Below are 22,327 nucleotides of genomic sequence, written 5' to 3'. Positions count from 1 at the left end.
TTGAAAATGCATCACTATTAGAGAGAAAACTGCCCTCCGTACATCTCTATTTAGATAGGCAGTTTCCTGAAGAGCTGCCATGCTATTATGGCTAACCACTTAATTGGAGTTATTTTCACAGCTTGGTAATTGGGGTTGTGGGGGGGAGGGTAATGCAATCCCTTTTTGTAGCACGTATGAAAACAAGGCAGGGAGAGTGTTCCTTGTCCTACCTGGGAACCCTGACAGGGCTCCAGCTGGAAGTGAGAAAATGCAGTCAGGAAAATGTGTCATTTAACCTCACTAAATTAACTTCACAAACGAGAGGGCTGAGGGTACCTGTGAGGGGAGAGGGCTGCTGTGCCACTGGTGCCTTCATGCATCTTCAGTGGCTGCATGGAGCTGAGCCAGAGGAGGGGTGCTGCCTTTCCTTCCATTAGTTCTCTTCACAGAAGAGGGCAATACTAGGTTTAGGAGGATAAAAAAGTTTTAGTGGCAACCTGAGAAAAGACAGTTGTAAATTCAGCCCTCAGAGGTGCCCTTTTTAAAGAGAACCCATTTTACTCTACAGCCATTTGCCCAAGTTTTATACATAAAGAGGAAAGATGAGCATCTAATGAAAATGGGACATATAAAGTAATTTGTAAATGAAAGTATAGCTTTTAAACTGCATGTGTTTAACTGTACATTTATTCATGGTTTGAGTGTTTTCTCTTGTATGGCTGTGGCCAGTGTTTGGAACTTCATTATCTTTGGTTATAGCTGCCCACACTTAATTCTCATTACATCTACCATACTCTGTGGATCTTGTTCCCCAGCGTGTGCAGTCAGTGATGTGTCAGCAAGACACGAGTCTGAGCTGAAATTACACGAACTTGTGTTGAATCCCACATTTTCTGATACTTGCTGCTCAAACACAGGTGTATCAGCTGAACTGCTCTGGCCAGATCCAAATCAGAACCGAGTTTAGTTTGGGATTTATACACAAAGTTAGTTCTGAACTGTGATCTTCAGCCTCTCCCAGCTGCTCCCTGATGTTGCCCTGATTTTTAAAAGTGTTTTCTTTTATAGTTCTTTTGAAAGTTTTAAAGTTCTTTTAAAAGTTTTCTATGCCTTCTTATGTTTACATATTTCTACGGGAGTTCTCACGCACTGTTCATGTAAATAATGATTGTTTTGCATTCTTTTTGTGGGAGGAGAGAACTGATAGACTGTTGGTTTGACCAGTGTGTTTGGAGAGGTGGCAATTTCTTCCTCCAATCCACTGTCACTTTTGGAACTCTATATATTACAAAGTCAGAAATAAAATTTGCTCTTTTTCTCTTTTGAACTTACCAAGCGTCTGTGTACTCATTTCACGTCCAATAGTGACACCCTGACATGGGTGTTCTTACATTTCAGCTACATTTCTTCACTTGACCTCTTTGGACAAAGTTCTCTGGAAAGTTTCAAATTCAACCACAGCAAAAAGATATTCCTGTCTTGATTGATCCAAGCAGCCCAGAGGATCTCCTGTCACTCACATACTGCATCAAAGGAATTGGGACTGGGGAGATATTTCCTGAGATATCTGTCAGTGAGGTTATTTGGCAGAGCTGGAGGATGTGGAGGGCCCAGGTTATCAGGTACAAGGATGGCACTTTATTGACAAAAGGATGGGAAGGGAAGAGCCAGGCTCCAGCCCACCACCACAGGCTTTTCTCTGGCTGCACATGAACAGTGAGGCACGAGAGGGGGGCCCTGCACTTGAGTTGGGTAGAGCTCACTGATGTACCTGATTGGCACCTCAATAAATAAAATAAATAAAATAAATAAAACGGGCAAGGTCACTAATACTTGGAATTAGGGGCAAGCAGAGCTTGTGTCCCAATAGTCAAACATTTTGTACTCCAAAGCAGGTGGTCTTGTCTATGCACATATTAGAAATATGTCCTGATCAGAGTATCTTTGAAGTGAGCATGGACACTCTCTGGAAATATGTTGGTACAGCCAAGAGCTCTCTCAGGGAGTGTGTTATGAAACTCTGAGGAGAATTGTTCAGGATGAATGTGTGGCAGTGCTCAAAGCCAGAGTCCTGGCTCTGCTGAGTTTACTGATGCTGTTGTAACTAGAGGAAATACCTTGTCTTTATTTCTGCTCTTAACCTTTCACAAATTTTCATTCTGGATGCTTCAAGGGGGTCAAGCCACTTGGCTTCTCAATAAGGTGCTAATTCCCAAGCCTGACAAAGGAGGGACAGAGATCTGAGAGGCCCCTTCACCCAGAAAAGAAGAGGGGGCATGGTGAAGTCATTCCCAGAATTGCACACAGGAAGTTTCATCCTCTTTCAAGTTGTACCAGTTTGTGCCTTTTGATGCTGGGATTTAATCCTGTTAGGAGTTAAGCTGATCAAAATCCATGCTGCTGTTGTCCTGCCCTGCCCTTCCAGCCTGCTCCTGGGGCTCTGGTGCTCCTCTGCAGGGCTGAAGCAAAGAGCTTTTGGTGTGCTCAGCCCCAGCTGAATTAGCTCTCAGAACTGTCACAGGGAACATGTTGTGTGTGTGATGGTGGGGCCCAAAAGGGAGGGGAAAGGGCAGCACTTTCCTCCAAGAAGCAGTATTCAGTTTTCAGCTCTGATCACTGGGTCAGAGGCAGGCAATGGGGACAGAGAGGTCACAGCACAGGAGGAGGAGAGCAGTGTCCTTACCATGGATGGCAGTTGACTCCTGTGGAGAGGACATTAAGGATTGGACTTTGAGAAAATCTGAAAATTGCTCAGTAAAAGAAGGAACGACTCAGACATTGGTTAGTTGCCTGCATCTTGCAGTTTAATGAAAGCTTCATTTCAGTCCAGATAAGCTGGTGGTGAGTTCTAACCAGTGCTAATTGTTGGCTATGGGGTAAAGCAGTCAGCTCCTCAATGATGAAGAACATGGAGTCATAGAACCATGGTACAGTAAAAATGTGGCAGACCCTGGCTCAGGGAAGAAATGATGATGTCTGGCTCCAGATCAGAAGGCTGAAGGCTTTATTAAAACTAAACTATATTGCATTAATATACTATTTAAAGAGATACTATCCTATTCTACATACTTACTTCTTACTTACCTGACTCTCTGCTGAGAGCCCAAGCCACAGCTGGATCCCATTGGTCACTGACCCCAAACAACCTTCACCAGAATCCAACCCAGCAATCACTGCAGGTAAACACTCTCCATACCACATTCCACATGGGGAAAACAAAGGAGCAGAGATAAAGATTGTTTTCCCTTCTTCTCTCTGTGCTCCTCCTGAGAGAATTCTGTCCCTCTGTCCAGAGAATGTGAATGTCACACCATAGAGCAGCCTGAGCTAGAAGGGACCCACAAGAATTACTGAGCCCAGCTCCTGGCCCTGCACAGACACTCCAACCATCCCACCCTGTCCCTGAGAGTGGTGTCCAAACACTCCTGGAGCTCTGGCAGCCTCAGGGCCCTGCCCATTCCCTGGGCAGCCTGGGCACTGCCCAGCACCCTTTTCCTGATAGCCAGCCTAAACCTCTCTGACCCAGCTCCAGCCATTCCCTGAGGAATGCTGTTCAGTGCCTGACCCCACTCTGGGGAAAACATTTTCCTCATTTTACCATTTTTAACTGGAGGAAGCAAGGAATATGTGATATTTTAAAATAATTGGGTGGCTTTCTGTGTTGTAATCAGGAAAGGAGGAAAACTGTATTCATGTGAGCTCAGCACAGGGCAGGCCTGGTAAGAGTGTGGCTCTGGGACTGATGTCTGTGTCTAATACCCAAACATTAATTCTACCCATAAAAAAATAAGCAAGGATGCATTTAGGGAGATTCTGTATGCTCTCTGCTGCCAATCACAAAGGACTCTGAAGTCTTGAGAGCTACAAGATCTGATTTTCAAATATAAGTAGCTACAATAACCACATTCAAGTTATGAGCAAGCCCTTCTGAAAAATAAGCAATGCTGCCTGCTCAGACTATGGCTGCTGCTCAGTGTTGGTTTCTACAAAGTTACCTATTCAAAAATCCTGAAACTTTTTCCCTTAAAAACCAGGCATACAAAATCCCCAAATCCACACACACATTTAACATTATCTGTGCATGGAAGTATCTTGTTCAAAGAAATAAATTATGCAGAGGTTTCCTAAATAATTTAACAGATACAGTAAACAAAAAATTATGACTTCTTACAAAACAACCTCAACTTGCCAGCATTTTGTTCCTGTGGTAACACGTGTGGATTCTGTGTTTTGAGGCTTTAATTTTAATCACACAGTGTCCTGTCCTGTGTCAGAGCAGTGTTGCAGATGCAGAGCAATATCCCAAAACCATGTCAAATGCTGTGCATACTTCCAAGTTTCTCCTATAAATTAAAGTAGCTGCATGCTAATGTCCCAATGATTACTGTAAAACTGTTCCTGTTATAAAATTAAATATCCAAGTGTCAGCCAGTGAGCGTGGCTGTGAAAACAAGACCTCCTTTTGTAAGTTAATGTTGTCGATGTGATGAGTGGTTAAAACAGGAAACCTGTTCAAATAATCAGTTCAGCTGACCAGAAAAAACCCACAAAAAAAACTCCATGGTGTGGAAACCATGACAGATTTCTATCTGTAGCCTACTTTCTTTAGGTGGATTTTTCTTAGTCAGCAATGCCTTTTTTTAATGCCTTGATGTCACTTTGCTAAACACAAAATTATATTTAATATCAAATTAAACTCTTCAGTAGTAAGAGTGCCTCATGAGACAACAAAATACCAGGTAAAATGAAATGCTTCCAAAGGACAAGATGTTTTTATTCTTAAGGTATATAATTACTTTTCTCTTTCAGTATTGGAATAACACTCACACTCGGTTGTAAGACTTTGCAACTGGTAGAATAAGTTACTGCAGCTAAGCCAGGTTTTATATTTATTTGGTCATTGGGAGGATGCTGGAATTAAGATTAGAAGTAAACTAGACCTCACTGATTTAGTATCAAGTGCCTCAAATGTGTTAACTTAGTGTGAGATTTATGTGCTCCTTTCCTCACACACACCCTCCACAAAGGCAAATCTAGTCAGGATTTAGAGTTATGCTGTGTTTGTTGCTGTGATTCTAGTGAATTGTTTCAATTTCTTTTTATATGTGAAAGAAAAGCTAAGCAAAGTGAATTACAACAAAATATTTTAAATATATATATATAAGATATAAAGCTGTATTTGACCATAATGCAGTGCAATGTGTTTCGTACATTGTTTTTCATACTATTAACAACATTTTTCATTGTGAATGTGATTACAGCAACTGCTCCCTACCAAGAGCTGTTACTGCTGTGGGAGGGGATAGAACTTCTAGATTCACAGTTTAGGAGCACATTAAAGTGAGCTGAGGAGTCAGTGAGTCAGTGCCAGAGCCAGGATGAGAAATTACCTTCCCTTGCTCATTTCAAATGCTAAAAATCCTGACTTGTATCCATCTGCACAGTATTTCTCTAGGAAAACATGAACTGCTGTATCCTTCAAGCTGAAGCACATCAGAGGCAGTACCCACTGTTGGCAGTGCTACAGAGAAGAGAGGCGACTGCACAGCCACTGGCTTGCTTAAGATCACTCAGGAAACTTTCTTTTCCTTCCCTTTCTATCTTTATATTTTATTAATTTGCCTTTTCCTTTCTTGAGTGTGGAAAATAATAGGAAATGGATTCCCCTGCCTTGGAGTGCTAGAGTGGGAGAGCCTTGGCCTTATCCCTGGCAAGAGGCAGCACACAAGAAGAGGCCAACAAGGTCAGGCTGAGTGTCTGTGCCAGCCCTGGCTGCTCTGTGGTGAAGGTGGAAGGTAGGAGCTCAGCCTCCCACATGCAATTGCTTCACACGGTGCTGAGAACAGAACAGTTTGTATAAAACTGATGCCTTGGGAAGGCTGACCTAGAATAGAGGTGGGACAGAGCTAAAGAATAAAGCAGGGATTTATTAAAAGGCCTCAATGGATCCACCTTGGGCAGCACAAGAGCCCAGCCAGGGCTGCACCCCAGGTGAACCAAAATGGTCACAAAATGCACGAGCGGTCACGGGGGCTCTCACTTTTAGAAGTTCTGCTCCATTTGCATATTGGAGTTAATTGTCCAAATACAGCTTTAGTCCATGAAGTCCCATCCTGCTTGTTTTTCTCTCTTCATTCCATGTTGTTTGTGCTCTTGGGCCTGAGATTTGGATCATTTGTCCTTGGTCCCCAGCTAGAGAAGGAATTGTTTTGTCTCCCTGCTCTGTGCAGAGACCTCACCATCCCCTAATATGAAACCCAGACCCAGACACTAAAGCAGCACAGAATGTGAAAATATAAAAGCTAAAACCTGAGGCATCAACACCACCTGTCTGCCCAAGGCTGTGTTACAGAGATAAACCATGTACTTCTGTACATGGTGAAACTGCTCATGGGTTTGACTTTACTCCCTGTGTTGGCGTAAATTGAAGGTGAATTCAGTGCCACTGCCCTCTTCCAGACAGGGGGTTCAGCTCTGCTGGGCAGGGCGGGTGAGCAGTGGGAGCAGTGGGCTCGCTCTGAGCTGGCTCAGCCTGGTGTTTTGGGCACTCGGGGGTGTCAGCGGGGGTCACACACTAAAATCATCCCCAACAATCTGCCTGGGAACAGATTGTGCTCTGAGAATCCTTCCTCCTAGCCCCACTGACCCTGCTGATTTAGTGTCATTGCCCAGCTCCAGGGGACACAAAGTGATGTCCTTGCAGGCTGCAGTGCTGTGTCCCACTGGCTCCACGAAGGCAGTCAGCAATGACAACTGGCTTGACGCAGCAGTAACCTGGTATTTTCACTGTGGGGAAAACACAGCTCTGAAATCACCTAGTCATTTTTGTGAAACAACATGTTCAAGATTGATTACTTACTTCTGGAATCTGTTGCAGCTGAAAGTGGAGCTGTTTAAAGACTTACAGGAGCAGCGAGTCAGGGTCATCCACGTAAATCACTGCCTGCTGACAAGAAATGTAACAGTTTGGCTTAGTTGTTAGGAAAGCATGCTCAACTGGATATGTTGAAATCTTAATGGTGCTTTTCCTTATTATTTGATACAGCTAGTAAAAAAACCTCAAGCAATAAAACTCCCTCACCACAAGCTTTAATTATTTTATGAAGTGAGCAGAAATGTCTTGAGAGTTAACATTTGGAAAAAAGCTTCAGTTGATCAAAACCAAATCCCTCCCTCTGTGTATGCACAAATACTTGATTTGCATTCATTTATTATTTCAGCTAGCTATATTTGGAAAAATCATTGTCACAGGCTTCTTTGCTGGTGAAGGAGCTCAGCAGAACAGGAAGATGGCAGGGACAGAGATGTGAAATGAAAAAGTTGCTACATCAAGTCCAGGAAGATGCCTCCAGTGGAAGAGCAGGACACAAAATCTTACTCACCTCCCTGGTTTGCTGTAGGACAGCTTTCCATACTGCAAGCATGAGTTTGCTTCCACACTGCCTTCTGGAGTGAGCCCCAGCTGGTCCTAGAGGAAAACAGAAACCTGTTGTAAGGGGAGTTTGTTAGGGCCTCCACCCAGACTCTGGATATATCCAACACCACCCTGGCTCTTGCACCCAGGAGAGTTTTTGCTTCCATGCCAGGCAGTTGCTCACTGTTTGATGGCACCAGACATGACCTGAGTGTGCTCCCTGTGCACACCCCATGCACACCCTGTGCTGGCAGTACCCACAGCCTCAGAGCTCACAGGAGCTGCTTTCAGTTGCTTTCACTTGCCCTAACCAGGTTGCATATTTTTCTACTTAAGGGAGTTCTTTAAAAGAGCACTTAAATACTTAAAAGCACTTTAAAAGAGTTTTTATAACTCTTCAGAAATGGTATATGTTCTGACATATGGAGAAAGCAATAACATTTTTCTGGGTTTATAATTAATCAATACCTTTTTTATTTAATTGTTCACCAAAGTCATCTTTGAGATTACTCCTTCATCCAGTCATTTATCTCAGCCAGCTCTTTACCAAAGCACAACTAGCCTACTCTTCAGCACTAAGCAAAACTTGATTAAAAAAAATTACTTTAAACAAAAGTATTCTTCAGGTGAAGATGGAAACACTTGTCAAATTATTCTATTGAAAGCTTTTCATAGTATGTCAATCAGTAATCTCTCATTATTTAAGCAATCCCTAGAAGGTAAGAGATTTTAAAGATGTACACTGCCTGTAGAATCACTCCTTTGTTGAACAGCTTTGTATAAAACAAAAGACCCCCCTGCCCACTGATGGGATCTGCAGTCAATAGAGCTGGATGAAAATTAGTTGGGAAAGTCTCTCTTTTTGAAATCAAGAAAAACTTTTGAAAGGTTTCCACAAAGACAGAAAACATAAAAGAAATTATCTAAAAACATTTTCAGGACGTAAAACTTGAAGCACTTTGTCACAAGGCAGGAAATTCTGCTCATGTTGATGGAATGTTAAAAGTCTTGATTAACAATTCTTCCTAAGTACAGGAGTGTTTCTTTTACAGATATTATTATCAGATATTCTCACTGCAAAATATAAACTTGCACTTTTTAGTGGCATTCAAAACCAAAAAATTTATTTGAAAAAAAAAGGAAACATATGATATATACATGTATGTATACATATATACCCACACACATACATATATATATATACATACACACACATGCATCTATGTGGAACATAAAACATGTATAACATATATCTGTGTGGAACCTGTTGCAGAAATAAGCAGCTCAGAGAGGAGAGTGCAGAAGGGCTGTGCTCCTGTGTCCCACCCTTTGCTGGTGTTGAGTTCTCAGATGTATTTCTTAGAGGTTTCTGAGAAAAGTCCTGAGTCCTGGTGGTTTTATGCAATTATTTTGGGTTCAGCAGTGCAGAAGCATAGATTATCAAACAGACTCATCCATCAGGTGCAAGGAAATGTTGGCCATTGTTTAACACTTGATTTTTCCCCCCATGCAGTTGCTGAATGCTTTCTTTGGCAAAACTGAAAGCCAGCCCCTTCAGAAAAGCTACCCCCAGTGCTGGAGGTTTGGTTCTGTAACAAGATCATGAAACAAGATCAGATAACAAGATCTGTAACAAGATCAGATTCTATTCCCTCTCTCACTGTAGAAATATGAAAATAGAGATACAATTTTCTGTTCCTGAATATTGAACTCACCACTTTGTGTTTTTCATGTGTGTGATGCCAAAGACTGGTCACACAGAAGTTTGAAGGTTGAATAGTTATTTTTAAATACAAAAAGAACAATTAGGATGGGAAGGCAGAATTTAGAATCCTGAAATTCTGTAATTTGTGGGCTGGAAAGGCACAGAAACAGACCCTGAGTGCTCTTTATTAGGTAACAACACTTGCAAACACATGTACTTGAAGTTGTGTGACTTTTTTCTTTCTTTTAACTATATTAGCTCACCTAATCTGAAGGGGTCTATTTCAATAAGTAGTAACCTGAAAGCAAATTCAATGCAAAGAGTGTTTTCCACCAACTAATAAACAGATTACTACTGTAGTAATACTACTGGTGCTACATATTTTAGGTTAAAATCATTATTGCAAATACTAAATGTACTTTGTAGAAAGACCAGTCTTTTTGTTCTATTTGCAATTTTTGTTTCCATTATGGAAGACATTAGGAAAAGAATATTTAATACTAAAAATATAGTGACTCCTTTGAGCTCATGTGGGATTGGCAACGGGAATGAGATTCCATTTTATTTGAAATTCATGTTGTGACTGAGTACAATCCCTTCTTCCAGCCATACCATTCATCCTCAGGCCCCCAAAATAATAATGTTTGATTTGTAAATTTTAATAGCCTGTGGTTTTGCAAATATAACTCCAATTTTGTGTACTGGTTTGAGTTAGATTTAGAGGAATTGCCACTTAGAGTGACTTTCTCTTGTAGAAATTCCAAACGTGGCTCTCCTAAAACAGTAAATACCACCCCCCCCCTTCATTCCAACACATAACATGTGTTTGCAAAGCAAAACCAGAACTAGAACAGCAGTTTTTACTGCTCCAGCTTGTAGTACTGCTGCAGAGAATATCACAAGGCTCATGTTAACCAGGCAGAGAGGAAGGAAAAGGTCAACATTTTCCTCAAAACCACTTTGTCTGAAGTAACCTCCACAAAACAGAAGAATGTTGTTGGGCATCACAGATGAGTGTTTTCTATTAGCAGCAGTTTGTAGCAGTTCCAGGTACCATGGCAGTGCTCATTAGAGAGAAACCCCAGCACAGAGTGTTTTGAATTCCTACTGCTGCTGTTTACACTGTGTTTTGTCAGGGGCTTTGTCAGCTATTGCTCTGCTGGGTTTTCCTTGAGCTCTTTAAAGATCCCTCCTCAAAGTTACACGGCTCTTAAAATCATAGTAAAACAAAGAGCTAATATCACAGTTTAATATTTCAATTACACGACAGAGTAATAATTTGCATTAATTGTAGGTTATTAATTGCAAAGGACAACATCTTGTTTTGTTGTACTTAAAGATTTTATTAGTATCAGACACTTTTAGTTAGTGTTTGTTGCCTCAAGAGCTTTAGAGGAACTGATTTTCTGTCAGAAAAGATTGGAATCAATTGCATTCCTCCCTTCCAGATAGTGCTAAAACATTTATTTAAAGGTTTATATGCTCACCCTGCCTTATCTGTATTCCAAGTCACTTGTCCAATGAAATAAAATTCATTCATGCCTTCCTTCACTGTGTTATTGACAAAGTAAGCTTTATGTGGCTGGAAGCCAGATTCTGTCTTTTGGGAATACCACTCTCTAAACTTGTCCAAAAGAATGATTTTATTGCATTTTTCATGCCACTTCAAGTGGGTTTGAATGGTAAATCCTAGAAGCTGGGCTGTCTGTGACCATGTCAGCCTTTTGAATTAGCAGCATGCACAGCATGACACAAGTATGAGCGTGTAAGGAAGGAGTGTGTGTGTGTGGCTACACAATTCTTTAATTGAATTTTTTTCCTCACATATTAATCTACATGACACTACTTGATTCTCCTATTCAAGAACTAGGTCAAATCATTTTTTTTTTAATGCCTGGCATTAAAGTGATGGAAAGTTTGCCATCAATTAATGTTCTTTAGCTCGTTCTCTGTGCAAGAGCTAAAAACTAACTGTGCCATGTTTCATTTGAGGAAAAGGAGCATCTGCAGCTGCTGTGTCCAGTCCTGCAGCCAGTGCTGCAGGAGCCACATCCAGCTGGCTGTCAGGGTGGAACACACAAAAGCTGCTGTGGTCCAGGTGGTTTCTCTTATACAAAAGATAGAGTGGGTCATTGCTGAGTTAAATCCTGAGCAAACCAGAGCAAGCTGGCCTGGCAGCCACAGTACTGCTGGAAGAGCCCAGAAGTGAGAGATTTACACTGTTCAGGTGTCATTCCTCTTCTGTGTGGGGACAGAGATCTGGTAAAGCCAACAAGAGGGAGAGGTAAAAGTAGAATCCAACAGTGGTGTGCTGTTGGAGACTGGAATGTGGGAGAGGGAAGCAATAAGGTTACCTTCTCCTTCTGTCCCTCAGCAGATTCACAGAGCTGACCCTGGAGAGAACAAGGTGCAGAGGCACTGGGATATTACAGCACTTAATTCCACTGCCTCCACCACAAACTAATGAAAACCCCTCTGATTCTACCAAACTCCTTCCTCTCTATTTTCATTTCCTTTCCAAACAGGAATTCAGTTTAAAAATGACAACCTTTGGGAACTCTGCAATAAAGACGACTATTTAAGTTGTTCTAGAGCTTTCTTAAGCTTCCCTCAGAGAAGCTATCCACACATTCAGAAACGTGGATGAACTGAGAATTGAAAGGTGAATAGATCTAATTGTTTAAGGTCTCACAACTAAGGGTGGAGAGGAGGCTGGGAAAGAGGAATTAATCCCATTTCTCTTACAGAAGCTGCCTTCTCTCCAATGATGCTCATGAGAGGAGCCACCTGGGGGAAGAGGCCACACCTGCAGCCCCCACAAACCTGAGGGACCCTGGGCAGGTCTGCAGAGAGTGGGAGCTCTCAGGTGTGCAGGTGAGACAAGGAAGAGAGGTTTATTTTCTGCATGCTGGACCTTGTTTTGGTCAGCCTGAAGTGGTCAGGTGTTGGGACTAGATGATTGATGCTGGTCCTTTCCAACTCTAATTACAGCATTCTATCCTAATTTCCCTTTGTACAGTAGTGCTGTTCTGGGAGTAAATGGTATTTTGTACAATTGCCAGTTATGCACACATCAGTTTAACACACTCATGTGAGCACCTAAAGAAAAGAAAATTTGGCTTTGGATAAGTAGCCCTCAATTTATCAGATTTGGACCTAAAGATAAATGCTCAGTTCTATGATAAACCTTTCTCATTGTGCTAATGGTGTTAATCAAGGTATTAATTAGGTTGCAGTGTCTGACCTCCAGCTTTTGCATGTCTGTGGCATATCTGCCTGTGGCCAATTGTGTCTGAACTGCTGTCCTGTGGCTACCAACAGGAAGCTTGTGTAGCCAAGGAAAACTTCCCATTTCATAGCAGCAACCCTATTGCATTTGCCAAAGAATATGAAAAGCATTGCAGGCTCTCCAGACAGTCCCAAAAGCAACCCCAGCAGAAATACCTGTGGGTTTTGTGCTGATTCACTTCTGAGGTTGTAAAGAAAGTTGAGTTTGTGACCACCCTTACTTTTTTGATTGCCAGATGAAATGATAATAAATGGGTCACAAAATTGGATGGCAAAGCAAATTTGGTATGCTAAGCAATGCTGAGCAGCAGTTACCTTACAGATTTTGGTTCTGGCAAGGAAGTTTTACAACTATTATATTAGTTACAGAACAGTCAGTCTACTACAGTTCTGAGTCATTCTGTGCTTAAAAAAATTTCCAGCTTTGAAACAAATCTGCAGCACAGAATAAAGCTTTCTATTTGTTTAACCCTATGTCAAATGCAAGCCAGTGCTATAACACAGAAAGCAGACCTCAAGTAGGCATTTGAGGATACTTTCCCTTGTTTTCCTCCTTTTGGACAAAGACACTATTTTTAGAAATGCTTTTACTTAGTCATAGAAATTATCTGAGTGCTGAGGAAATCGTTCACAACTGTAACACTCAAGGCTCTTAATTTTGAGCATGCCATTGAAGGGTGTGTGCTCTCTTCCTTTGGCCAGACTACTTTTATAACACAGCCCCACAAGGATTCACCACCTTGAAAAACAAGCTGGGGAAATCAGTCACCTCCAGTGCCTTTCACTGGGAATATTTCCAGGGAAGCTTTCTAGACTTCCTAAAGGCAAATGTGAAGCCAAGGCTCACCAGGCCCCACTGGGAATGATTCTTATGCTCAACCCTGTGCAAATCCACCAAAACCCAACTCCCAAATCAGGATTAGCACATTTCTGTGCATTAATTTTGTCAATTCTCACACCGGAGAGTTCCCCCATTCCTCCTGGAACTCACAGTGAGCTGTGGCACAAGCATTTCACTAATGAATTGGCCTCTGCCTCAATAAGCAATCTTTCCTTTGCTGTCTGTAAATTCTCTAATGTGATGCTGGTCTGGGCACTCTTGGCCCAGCCCCAACCCAAGTGACTCACATTAATAAGCACTAAATACATTTCTCATAGGGTGAGAGAAATGAAACCTTCCCCCAGTCCCTGCCCCTGGGGCAGACACCCAAGTGTGGGAATCAGAAAAATAGAAACTTCCACAGACACTGAAGGGTGTGATCTGCAGCCTTGGGAGAAGCTGGATTTATGTAAGGGTACATTAAGCAGAAAAATAATAAACTTAGTTTTCTGTAGTTGTAAGAAAGAATATGCCTTAAGTGAGAAACTGCATTGATGAGAGGGTGAAGGGTTTATAATGTAGGGGTGTGGTTGTATCGAATAAGCTAAAAGTTTAGAGGTTATAACAGAAGCACCTGTGTGCATGTGAGACAGAAACCCATTGGACAAAAGTACCCACAGTGCAGCAGAAGTGAGTAAAGGTGATAGGTCAGAAAAGCAAAATAAACCCTGTGGCAACTGTCCATTGGGTTAGAAAGTTCCATATTGCCTTGTAACAAGAACTTGTGACTCCTCTTGAGCCATGGCCGGCTGCTTGCTCCTCTAAAATCTCACAGCCTCTGAGACTGGTGTTTATCTGAGCAATAAATCATTCTTAGCCCGGAAATAGCCCCATCCCTTCATTGCTAGAGGTGACAATGACACCCGAGGGCACACAGGGGTTCTCCAGGACTTGGGGTGGAGGTGAGTGAGTGACACTGAGGGGGCTCCCCCACGGTACCCCCAGGGTGAGAGCTTGGGGCACAGCTCCCTCCTGCTGGCCCAGGGGCAGCTGCTGGCTCAGCAAATGAGATCTGTGTCCAGCAGGAAATGCAATCTCAGTGGGAGAACGGGAGTTCCTAACAGAATTCAAACTCACTCACAAGCCAGACATGCCCCAGGAGCTGCTCTGCAGTGACCTCGTTTGCCCTCTCTTGTTACACGTTTGTCCCAGCAGCACAATTCCACAGGCAGCAAACATTTTAAAATAGCTTCAGATATGACTAATCAAAGACAAAATGTTGCTTTCAGCTGCCACTTGGCAGCTTTCACCCTTGTGGTGGGTAGGTGGTTTAAAGAGGTAGAAAGCAAATATTTGGATTCTGAAAACACTCCTACTGGACCTTGTTTGTGTGTTTATATTTGAATAAACTACCAGCTGAATGGGTGATTAATTCTAGAGAGATGGATACATAGAATGTAAAAAGATCGTTTTGTGTTCAAGCCAACTTGCTAATGCAAAGCTGATACTCTCCTGATGGAGAGTATTTTTCAAAAGTAATTTTCCTTATGATTATGGAAAAACTCAAACATGTTTATGTGGAGTGAGGACTTGATAGTGGTTCTTTTAAGGGAGGAAGAAGAAAGATAGATTCCAGTGAATTCTGAAATGCTTTTGTACTGATATTATTTAATAAGACCACTCTCATCATGTCTAAGAATAGGATGACAACAGAGGGAGAGAGAGAAAAAAAAAAATATCAGACAAGTGCAAACATGCCTTGAATCAGAAGTTCCCTGCCCTTGCTCACATAGGGGTGAGCCCTGGTACAAACAGTCCTTGCTTTATCCATGGGTTTAGAGCAGGGCACAGTCAGTTCTGGGACAATATGAGTGCTTGGAACTTCCCAAACGTCAGGACCTTTGATTGCTAGGCCTTCAAACCAATTTTTTCACCCTTGTACCAGGCTAGAAGGAATCCCCCCCATTCCCCAGGATTTACTGGCAGGGCTGGGTTTCTGTGGCCCCATGACCCTCTTCAAACAAGTGGTCTTTTTTCTTTGGGCAGGTCCCAGCACTTTTAAGGTTTCTTAATTTAGTTCACAGCCTGGTTTTCAGATATGTTTATTGCAGACAGTGCTCAGACTATGAACAGTGAGCTATACAGGAGCATCTCATTGGAGTGTACCCAACAATCAGTACAGGCGAGACTTGCCCCTTGTCTTCTCTTGAATCAGCTCCTCAACAACCTTTGGCAAAACACAAGGTTTTAGACGGTGAGGTTTGCTAATAGAAAAACAAAGCAGATGCTTAACAAACACCAGAAAGGACCAAAATCCCCTTCAGGACAAGTCTTCTATGGGATGAAATTGCAGCAGTACAAGTCAGTGCTTCCTGTATAATCATTTGGCTTCAAATTCTACGTTACATGAGAGAAACTTGTATTTTGACAGCAAATTCACTGATGCAGATGTGCCAGACTGCTGTCTGTACAGCAGACTATGGGTAGGGTAAAACAGCCCTGCCCATTTCTCTGATTTCAGACCTGAGGATCAAAGACACTCATGAAGGACTGTAAATGGTAAAAATAAACATCCCACAGACCTGGCTCTGTGGCACCCCAGAGGGAATCAGCTGTTCCTGCACTCCTGCAGACTCTGAGTCATCAGGTGTGTACAAAATAGATTTTATGGGAAAAGCAAAAGCCTCTCCAACTTTTTTTTTAGCATTTCACAGACATTCCAATCCTTTCAGCTGGGGTGATCCTCTATGCTTCATCCATTTTATGTTTTTTAATGAGCTGAAGGTGTTTTTCTAATTTAAAGACATTCAATTGCTTTCTTATTGCAGTTCTTCAGGTGTTAACTCTAGTTTTGTTTTCTGAAATTTTGCTGATGCTTGTTTTCAGTTAGGAGAAAAAGCATTTAGGAAGTCTCTGAAACTCAGGCAAAATTTATTATTACAAGAGACTACAAGGTAAAGTTTTCAAAGAATTTACTTGTTACCTCAGTTTCAGACAGGAGAATTGATGTGGCAAGTGAGAGTGGGACCAAGGGAAAAAAATGTATTTCCTCAGGTCACCTGGAGCTCCCTTGGCCTATTCCATCCACAAACTCTAAGTAAGTTTTTTTAAAAGAAATAAAGAGTTCCCAATCTTAACAGTGAAAACAACTAATTAAAAAAGAAAAAAATCAATAGTTAAGAACAAGTTCTTCTGAAAACAGACTAAATAATGAACAGTGTGTCATATCATTGAATCTCATCAGGGCTGCTAATATTGACTTCTTGTAACATTGTAAGTGGTAAGTAAGTAGTACAGTAGATCTACATCAGAAAATTTCTGCACTGAATCCTTTACTTGTTTTTTTCTCCCAGGAAAAACAACAAAAAAGTAAGTTTTCCAAATTGATAATCTTAGGGGGGATTTCTGCACCGTAAAAAAATAAAATCTCCCAGCCTTCATCTTCCATAACATTGCCAAAGAAAGACCTGTCCAGAAACTACATTGCCTCTGTTGTTTCTGCTGATTTTACTAGAGGCTCCTCTGATGTCCCATTAGGACTAAGATCTGAATTTGAAAGACCTGAATGCTCTTTGCTGTGAAAATGCTGAGCCAACCTTTGACATGTAAAGAAGGCTGGTAATTGCCATTTTCATCTCTAAATGTTGTAAACGACAGCAAATTTGACAGGATCTACTTTTAGATCTTACTGTAAAAGGCAGACAGTTTTGGAGAATGAATCAATTTTCTTCTACTTTTGGTTTACACTTCTTCCCCCCAGCAAATGTCTAATTACCTTAGATAAACATCTGTAAACATGAGCCTTCCCCTCCATAATCCACCTTCTATGTTCCTGGTTTATACCAAAGTGAACAAGCTCAGTCTATTTACCATACTACTTAAAATGATGCTTTTCATGCTCTATGCAACTTCATGGTCTTTTACCAGGAGTAAAAAAGGCATTGGAATTAGGGAATGATCATCTTTGATGGGTCTGGGTTCAATAACAGAGACTTCTAACCTATGAGTCTACGAACAGAAATGCCAGTAAACACATTTGCAGGAGTGCTTGATCTGTTTTCCAAGAGCATTAATTTTCATTTTTATCCTGTTTATTCTTCTGTGTAATAATTCCTCATTCCTGATTTGGAGAGGAGACCCATGCATTATCATTCAGAATGCCACAAAATTCAATTAAGGGCTGGCTGCAGCATCCCTTCTTGGTTTGTGAATGATTCCAGTGAGAAAAGCAGATGACTTTTTCCATCACAAAGTGCACCTGCTAATTTTAACAGAGCAGACAGCCTTAAGCTATGCAAGCTATCATTAAACAATAAAGAAACATTAATAAAATGGCTCAAGGGGTAGTCTCATTCAGCCAGGGGTAAAACTGTCCTTTGAACATTTCAGGGACCACGGACATGAAACAGTGTCACATCTCAGAAAATGCAATTCCACACCCACCAGACTCCAGCCTCTGGAAGCCCAGCTTGCTCCTCCAGCTGGATCCAAACTGCCTGGCAATTCTGCTGTCTGTCAGTCAGGAGTCACCATTCTGCTGTCATCACTACACCCATCTGTACCTCAGAGGTGTACAGGCACCTGCCAGCTTGATGGAAGCAGTCTGTATGTAATGATAGGATGAAATGTTGATTCTGGTCCTCTGACATCGTTATTATCATTTTTATTATGTATGTTTCAGTTTACTTTTCAAGATGACCAAAAGTTTCCAAGGCAAGCTTTAATTTCTTTTATTTAGAAACCCTGAGATATCTTTAGGCATCTGGAAAATGCCTCAATTTCCCCCACAAGTATTTCATGAGAATTTTCTGACTTCTACCCACATAGTACATAGTCATGTTTTTAATTCTTTCCCATGACTTGAGGGAGCGAGGCATGGATTAAATGTTCTATTTTAAAATGCTTTGACACATTTTGTTGAAGCCAAGACAATTCTGTTGAAGCATTATCATGATTTACTTGAGGTAAATCAGCAAATAAATCATGTTGCCCCATAGGGCCACTCAGCTGAGTGTTTGTTTATAAACACAGAGCCCTATAGCGGCAGCAATTGGCACATTTCCTTCAAGTCAATGAGAGATTACACAGTAAGACAGAGATACTTAGAGAGCTGCTGCTGGTGGTGTCTGAGCCCCTAGGCTTTGTTCAGGCAGCTCCAATCTGAATGGATCACTTCCTTACCAAAGGAAACAACAACAACAAAATCTCTGGAGTGCAATGCAAAGTGTTTTCCATTAATGGCGACATGAATGTTACTGTCGAGCTGTGTTCTGCCAGATGATTGTATGCAGCAGAAGGTAATTTAATTCACCAGAATTTTCCTTTGCTTCCCCCTCCAGGTTAAAAGACTGATCAGATGCTGGCTCTACATGCAAAATCGTTGAGTGACTGCAGCAGCTCCTGTGAGAACACAGAGCTGCATCAGGCAGCAGCTGGAATGAGCCCCCACTGCCAGGGAAGCAAACACTGGGGCTGCTTCCCCACTGCTCTCTGCAGCCCTTAGCTGGTGGGGCAGAGCAGGGCCCAGAGGCAGAAGGAAAAGGTAAGTACAGCTGGAGGCTGTTGTGCCCACCATGTGTGTGCTGGGACTTACCTCACACTGGTGTGGCACATCCTGCAGTGGTGACAGCCCTGTCGGGTAAGTGAGGTTGTTTATTCACACCAGGATGTTCCTTGCACCAGTTGATGGCTCAGATTCAGCTTTTATATTTTCACATTCTGTGCTGCTTTAGTGTCTGGGTCTGGGTTTCACATTAGGGGATGGTGAGCTCTCTGCACAGAGCAGGGAGACAAAACAATTCCTTCTCTAGCTGGGCACCAAGGACAAATGATCCAAATCTCAGGCCCAGGAACACAAACAACGTGGGCTGAAGAGAGAAAAACAAGCAGGATGGGACTGCATGGGCTGGAGCTGGAATTGGACAATTAACTCCAATATGCAAATGGAGCAGAACTGATCAAAGTGAGAGACCCCATGACTGCTTGTGCATTTTGTGACCATTTTGGTTCATCTTGGGTGCAGCCCTGGCTGGGCTCTTGTGCTGCCCAAGGTGGATCCATTGAGAACTTTTAATAAATCCCTGCTTTATTCTTTAGCTCTGTCCCACCTCTGTTCTAGGTCAGCCTTCTGAAGGCATCACAGCAGCCCCATTCCCTGGCTCAGCACCTGCTTTTGATGAGCTACAGAAAAGGGAGGTTGTATCCTGAGGTCAGAGCAGCAGTTCCTCAAACTTTTCCCTGAATTTCGTCCTCTCCAGCTTTCCGCTCCCCTGAGGAGGGTGACCAGAGGCTTGCACCAGGACTGCTTTCCCCATGATGGTCCCAATGGATTATCAAACCCAGCCCAGAAGGACCCTTGGCCACAGAGAGCAAAAAATCTTCTGAAGGAGATTACTTCTCCTGCCAGCCCTCAAACAAACTCTGCCTGCTCAGGTTTGAGACTGCCCACACCCATTGGTTCAAAAGCCCCAAGCTCTGCCTGGTCACTGGCTTGGTAACAAACCTGAGAGATGCCAGCAAAGGGCAAGGGAACAGGGATTGCACCAAGGCTGGTGTATTTCTTGTGCATCTGAGCTCTTCCTTTGTGCGTCAAGCTATTTCTTTGCTCATCTACTGCAAACACTTAAACCTCTATGGTTGGGTTTCTGGAAGGAGAAACCTCAGAAAGAGGGTGAGTGCCTACAGAAACATGCTGAGGTATGAAATCTAGCTGCTAGGGATGTTTAGAGTTGTGTATGAGGTCTTTGATGCTTTATCCAAACTTCTGTTTGCCTGGCATGTGGTGAATGCTTTGGACAGCTTCAACTACCTGGGTCTGAAAGCATTTTAAAGAGCAGGTGTAAATGTTCATCAGCAAGGGACAGGCCAAGCCACCTGCCAGCTTTGTTGCTTCAGTGGGTTAGAATTCAAAGGTGGGGTCCTTCTTTCCCCAAGTATTGAGCTAAAAGTTCTTGACTACTTTCAGAAGTGATCCAAATCCTTTAAATTCCAGGTAGGAATAGATGAACAAAAGTATTATCACCTGTGCACAGTTGAAAGCCAAAAGGGATCTTCAGCAACATTCACTTTCTCCCTGTCTTGGTCAGGAGCTTCAGGTGGGAATTCAAAGGCCACTTTCCAGGGCTTTCCTCATGTATGTGTGTCTTTTGGAGTGGATTAATCTCTATCAAACCTGATAAAGCTTCATGAGAGAAGCTGATTTCTGATTTACATTCAGCTCCTGCCTGCGTTATCAAAACTACTCCTGGTGGATCCCCCACAGTCCTGCAGTCTTTCAGAGAGATTCAGTGATGCCCACCATCATTGGCAGTTGGAGACCCTGCTGAGGGCACTTCCCAGGGTCCCACCAAAGCTGACAGGATGATTGGACATGCACAATCAGCTCTGAAGTGGGATCTGACATTTTCCAAAAAGACTTAAATGACCCGGGATTTCTCTGGGGTAATTCCTGTACATGATCTGGGATACCTGTGCTGAGTACATCTGCTCTGATAAATGTTTCCTAAAATGGCAGATTTCAGAATAATTCTAAGTTATATATTTGGGTAACTACTTCACAAGCTGTTTGATAAGTCTAAATGAAAAACAAATTATTTAAAAAGTCAGAAAAAAAAGAAAGAAAGAAAGAATAAAGAAAGAACACATCTCTATGTTTGAGGGCTCTGGTTTGGAAGTAGAACTGATTGCTAAAGTTACTGGATAACATAAATACTCTTTCAATTTCTTTGCAATTTTGAAGCTGCTGCAACTCCAATGAAAGTTCTTAATGTTATTTTTCCTCTCTTAACCTAATTAATGAACTGAAAATTTATGTAGTCCTGAATGAAATTGCTTTCTTCTAAGCACTGCAGAAGGAGTTATTGCTCATGTACCTATTAAAGCTTGGGTACTTCTGCCAAGGCTCCCCAGCAGCCACAGTGCCTGAATTCCCTCCCCAGGAAAGGTGCCCTGAGATTGCCCATCCGAGGCCACGCTCACACAGGATGCAAACTGGTAACGTGAACTCAGGATAGCACCACCCTGGTCCATTATTATTATTTTCAATGTTGAATCTGAGTTACTAATTTTAGCATATTTGCCGGCTGAATATTTAGAAAAGCCTTGGTTTAGGTATATTTTTAAAGAAGAATGAAAAATAAAGCTATCCCAAGTTCCTTGTTTTTCATTAATAAAAACTTCAGGGACTCTTTTAGTTTAATTATTAAAAAATAAAATAAAATTGCTTAAACTGAGAGGAATACTTTTTTTCCTGGAACATGATTTTTCAAAAATGAATTTTTCAACAGAGTTGTATTAAAACAGGATTACTTGTTAATAAGAACCTGCCATCCCTATTAGAGTGATATTCTAGGATATTACTAGTACTGTGCTAATAGCTTCACAAGCAGTTAGTTTCTCAAAAACAGATTTAACACATTTCCAAACAGAAAATGTGTGTATTATTTTGTGGTTTAAATCTGTTTTATCATGCTATCACTTCCAAAATACTGAAGGCATAAAATGGTTTATAGTCCAAAAGATAAACCAGCACAAGCTGCTCTGTTGGAATGTAAGAAAGGATCTGAGAAAGTGCTAAAAGCATTATTACAGCTACAGAATGGACTCTTAAATCTTTTATGCAACTTGATCAGTTCTCCTTGGAACCACACTGTATTGTTTTCATAAATAAACAGCCAGAGTTGCTGTGCACAGTGTTTCTGGGCTGTCACACACTGCTGTTGTGCTTTAACAGGGTTTGTGCTAAATTGCAAACTACGAACATTCCCGTGAAAAATCCTCATTTCCAGCACCCTGCCTGTGGCTGCTCTCAGGGCCTGGGTGTCTCTGTGACCCCAAGATTGTAAAAGTCCTTGTTCTCCCAGCCTGAGCAGCCACAGAAGGAGTCTGAATGTGCAGGGTTGGCTTCTCAAGGTTGTTTATTTTCCCTTATCTAGAACATTCTCTCTCTGCCCTGCTGAGCTCTGTCCAGCAGCTCGGCCATGGCATTCTGTCTGCCCTCAGGGCAGTGTTCACATTTTATACCAAAAACTCCGTGTGCCGTGGTTACAATAACGTGCCAATGTCTGTCATTGATGTTGGACAGTGTGTCTGTGCCTTAAACCAAGAGAAAAGTGTCACC

Source organism: Vidua chalybeata, chromosome 20, assembly GCF_026979565.1.
Source record: "Vidua chalybeata isolate OUT-0048 chromosome 20, bVidCha1 merged haplotype, whole genome shotgun sequence".
NCBI lineage: Eukaryota > Metazoa > Chordata > Aves > Passeriformes > Viduidae > Vidua > Vidua chalybeata.
The sequence above is the reverse complement of the archived record's forward strand: the minus strand, read 5'-3'. Positions refer to the sequence as shown.